We start from the raw sequence: 5,247 nt of genomic DNA on the forward strand, positions 1-5,247 counted from the left end.
GGGGTATTATTTAGCTTACAGTTCTGGTTTATATAGGAGCTGGGGGTATTATTTAGCTTACAGTTCTGGTTTATATAGGAGCTGGGGGTATTATTTAGCTTACAGTTCTGGTTTGTGGTATATTTGTAAGAAATGTGGTATGTTGTTACTGATTTGGTATATCTGCAAGAAATGTGGTATGTTGTTACTGATTTGGTATATCTGCAATAGAAAAGGTATCTTTATAACCAAAAAGTATGTTTATAATTAACAGAGGTGGTGGTATATTTGTTACAGAAATAGTATACATGTAACAAAGGCGATATATTTCAAACAAATGGTAGATGGTATAGATTTGTAACAGAAAAAGTATACATGTATTTGTAAAATAGGCACATGCAGTAAATTAAAATTAATTATCCATGTTATATCTGAGGTTTTAATAGTTAAATTTTAAAAAGGTGATGACATTTTTGACTGCGTTACTTGACAATGATATCCGGTAAGATTTAGAAGATAGATATAAAACGTTCTACATTCTGGATTTAGGTACATGTATTGTCACACTGTAGTAAACTAGAAACTGGTACAGGTAGTGTCTGTGAATCAGTAAACGTAGAAATTAAACCAAACCCTGTCAAAACATTTATAACGCCTGTTTATCAGCTAACTTATCTCACGTACACAGATATCACCCTCAGCTTTACAGCATTGAAAAGTCCATTTTTTCATTAACATCTATATAAAATAGCACAGCTGTTTACCAAAGAAAAACATAATGGTTCTGAACATAGTTTCAGGTCAGTAGTAAATGCATGCTGACACAGCCGTAGAATGAAGCCTGTGACTGTCATAATGGACGAATAGAATTTTAAGTTTATGATCTAGAAATGAAATCCATAAAAATAACAAAACAAATAAATAAATAATAATGAAAAATACTGAGACAGATTCTAAATACATCAATATGTATACACTAACTAGTACCTGTATAAGGCCACTATTAGAATATCCTGTTTACAGTTAATGTGATAAAATAACATTAAATAAAAAAAAACCACTTTGTATGATAGAAATAAAAAAAATAATGATTGTTAAAACACAAACATGCTGGAATTATTTTGTATACAGTATCCATAATAAATTAGATATTAACTTTACTGTTTTTTGAAATATTGTATTTTGATGATTTTTATTACCATCATGGTTATACAAACCACAGACTTAGATAACAATCTAATTCTGTGTACAAACATTTAAAATAATGATAATATTTTTTACTGAACCAATACCAAAATGATAGATATAATGTGTTGTCTCCCCTTATCTTATAAATAGAAAATAAAAATAAATGTTATTGACATCGTTAGCATCCTAGCTACATTGCATTTGATAAAAATATCATAAATAAGAGGTTTTTAAATATGTATGTATATCTTGGTGTTAAAGAAAGACTAAAACAACCATTGCCAGCCCATTGATCAAAGGGGATGATCCCACACAGTACTAGATAATCGTGTAGTTTAAATGTCTGCCAGTTTCAAGATGCTCTTCAATATTAACTACCTTAAGAAAGTAATTGTTCAAGTTTTTTCCTACAATTAGCATTTTGACACTCCAAGGCTGAATGCTTGTTTACAAAGAAATTGACAGAGTGTGAGTAAATATTGACAGTTAACCGTCGTGTCTGTACCTCCCTATACATGTTAAATGGTGTGTGTTAAAGGATGGCAATTACCTAAACCAGAAACACTGATGTAAACGATATATAATTGTACTTCATAACTCAAGCTCTCAAACAGTTCATTTCAATGTGTTCATCTACTGTAAACAATATTTTTTAATGTAACCTGTATTGTCCAAAAACAGTTACGTATACTGAATCAAAATGGAAACTTAACAAAAAAAAAATACCACCATTATTTACTTCAAATAGTTGATATCAATGCATGTTTAAAATGGTAATTAAAATTTTGTTTCTACAAAATCTTACAAAATTGTGTATTTTTTAATCAGTTGCATACATTATCAGACCAGGACATAAACATGACATGGTAACGCGCACCATAGAATATGTTCGTTGCCAAATGCGTTCATACTAACGTATACGCAGTCAAAATGCAGGTCAATTCTTGAATAATTAATATTAGAAAGAGAAATGCAACTGCCAGACTGGGATTCAAACCTGGGACCCTCTGAACTCTAGATGGACACTCCACCAATTGAGCTGGTCGCAGACGATTGACCCAGTCTAGTTCCGCTACATTCCTCAATCCTTGTTCAAAGTCGTCAACCCTGAAGACTTTTTACAACATAGATATCCCCCTGCTTAGCATTCACCTAGTGCTTAGACAATTAAGGGTCCATAAGCTGGTCAATTTTGTAACATGAAAGGAAAAGAAATGCAACGGCCAGACTGCGGTTCAAATCAGGTCCCTCCACACTCTAGACGGACACTCTACCAACTGAAGGTACCTGGTTGTCTGTGATCAACACAGTCCAGTTCACTACATATACACAGAAAGTTAAAAAAAAAAAATTAAAATATTGCACACAAACATTATATGATTACTTCATGAAAATGTCCTGCAAACTTTCACTTGTTATTACTGCAATCTTAATGCGATGTACATTATATCCTAACTGCAAATTTGATTTTGTGCTTTGTTACAATTCTGTAATTGGTGAATAGTAGTTAGTAGCACATGTTACCTTAAAAACAGCTGTTAATATTTGTGTAACAGGAAAGAGAATGGTGTGCTCCCACACGGGTTTGAACCCTCGATCACCAGGTTCCTAGTAGGACGCTCTACCACTAAGCTAAAGGGAAATTCCCTCTAGCTCGAAGCTAGAAGGCTACCGTAATCCTATGTACAATTAAAATCTGCCACATTACTCCCCCCTTTTTAAATGTTTGCCCTCGAACACCACAACCCAGGTTCTAACTCCCTGTCACCACAGGGAGGGCCACAGACACCATTTGTAACAGGAAAGATAATAGTGTGCTTCCACCAGGGATCGAACATGTGACTTGTCGGGCACTCTATGACTGAGCTGAAGGAAAATTCTCTCAAGCTCAAAGCTAGAAGGCAACTTTAATCCATGTACAATTTAAATCTGCCACATTTGTATGAACACCTGTTTAATCGAATACCTAGCTGGGAAGGAAAGTCGACCATTATTCCAAGAAGACATAGCCTTTGCTTCGCCCTGCAGTTTTCCAGGTTATAAAGACACTGGCAGTGCTTCGTTCCCACTACCATTGACCTGTGGAATGACTTAACAATTCGAGTCATCTCAGTCATCTCAGCGGACGCTCTAGAGGTGTTTAAGGAGAGACTGCAGCACCCTGGGACACGGTGAGCACCCCTGTTTTAACTATATATATATTGCCTACAAGGTTTTTAATGGTTTTAACTTGGGCATGTTTCCCTTGGGTACATACCACATATGCAACAATACACCAGAGGTGGTAGCAGATTAGGAAAAAGTAGAAGTAGTATTTTTAGCTATAATTACTTTTCATTTGATTAGAAAACAATAGACTACACCTTGAAAAGGTAACATTTTAATATAATAATATTGTTGTTTACATTTTAACCTAATACATATCCATCTATTTGGACCATAGCAGGTTTATATAATGAGTGCTATAAACAGACCGGCACAGGAACTGGGCACCTCATGGGGATTCGTTTAACAACAGTGATAGAGTTGAATATAAGTTGTCATTTTAAATGAAGTGATATTACAACAGATTTCCATGGGAGTGGATGTGTCGCCTGCTCATCGGTTTTAGTATGAAAAGTGTTTTGGCTTGAGTTATCGCATAAACAGATATGCCAAAACTCGGAAAGTTGAAACTCAACAGAAAAACCTGTAATAAATGTTGAACATTATTACTTCTAGCATTACTGCACAAAATTTGAAAGGAACTGATTAAAAAATAAAAAAGTTCTTGCATTTACTACACAATGCCCTTATTTGGCAATAAAAGGGGTAATTATAACTCCACCAAAAATGCACATAAACTTCTGAAATGCGAATTTGTCTGAGCAATATTGGTATGCAATATGTGTACCTAGTTCAATCAACCCAAGGGAACTCAAGTTATCGCACGGAAACCTTGTTTAGGACAACGCAACCAACGACGCCGACGCCGACAAAGTAATACCTATATATATATATATGTCGCCTCGCGTTGCATGCGACACAAAAAAACTATCCAGGTAAAATTTAATATAGTTTAGTAAACTCCTTGCTGTTTTAATTTGCTCTAATTTCTTTATTCATCAAACTTCACCTATAGCTACAGACTCAGAAAATGGTCACCTGATGCAACTAAGTCTTAACAGATTAATTGTACAAAAAATTGCAGTATTGGAATTTATAAGTACACATGTACTGGCCTCGTCTGTCACTACATGTTTATACCATGTGTGAATTAGCCATATTGACAGACGAGGCCATTACTTGTCGATGTTCACTTGTGACAAGTTCTGTTTGTACAGTCTATAATTTCACAGGTAATCCACGTATTGGCAGACGAAGCTATTAATGCTTGTGTAATTACGACTTGTGATGACATTTTTTGTCAATAAATGACTTATGGCTAAGCCATTTGAAAACATTCGAAAATGGGCCGAAACATCATCACTGCACCTACCCGCTATCTCATTATAATACGTAATTGTTCCAAATGTCACGATTTCTGAGAGGCGAGCGTACCTCTGTACACCTGGACAGAAAATACGCTACAGGTACACATGCACATGCAGGTAACAGCTGTTTTATGTCATACTGCTGCTGATGTAAATCAGTCACACCTCCAAGCACTCTGATAATACATACCTCCCTAGGTCTCATCTCAGAAACAGCGCTCCGCTATACCCTGTCAGTACAGTAGCCACTTTCATTTTACACATGACCTTTTTTGACCCCCCTATCTCGGTTCCAAATCGAGGTCACGAAGCTGTGTAATTTACCCGCGAAATTCAAAAGAAAGAGTCGGATAAAAAAAATCGAATCCCGTAATGATATTTACTCAAGGATAGCAGGGATAACAGGCATAGTACAGTACAGGCAAGACACCTAGCAATCCATGACTTAGATAGATATAAGATGCATGCAGGCACGGAGACATGTAAAGCCACGTTGTATTTTACCACCAGGACCTGATAATTGGTTATAGCTATATTAGGAACTAAGGTGTTCAGAGTAATTTTACATGCATGTTTAAGGGGTAACACAAGGAAGTTATTCAAACGG

At 35.5% G+C, this 5,247-nt stretch overlaps 1 protein-coding gene across 2 annotated transcripts in view; it reads right to left on the bottom strand.

Annotated features, from left to right (window-relative positions):
* The window catches only part of LOC110445356 (MFS-type transporter SLC18B1-like), a 50,688-nt gene extending 45,775 nt beyond the window's left edge, over nt 1–4,913 (bottom strand). For both annotated transcript variants that reach the window (XM_021489918.1, XM_021489922.1), the window contains exon 1: nt 4,831–4,913. The gene's annotated coding sequence lies outside the window, so the exon portion shown is untranslated. The remainder of the gene's footprint in view (nt 1–4,830) is intronic.
* Between the last annotated feature and the right edge of the window lie 334 nt (nt 4,914–5,247).

The sequence above is a fragment of the Mizuhopecten yessoensis genome, unplaced genomic scaffold, assembly GCF_002113885.1.
Source record: "Mizuhopecten yessoensis strain PY_sf001 unplaced genomic scaffold, ASM211388v2 scaffold2249, whole genome shotgun sequence".
NCBI classification, from domain to species: Eukaryota; Metazoa; Mollusca; class Bivalvia; order Pectinida; family Pectinidae; genus Mizuhopecten; species Mizuhopecten yessoensis.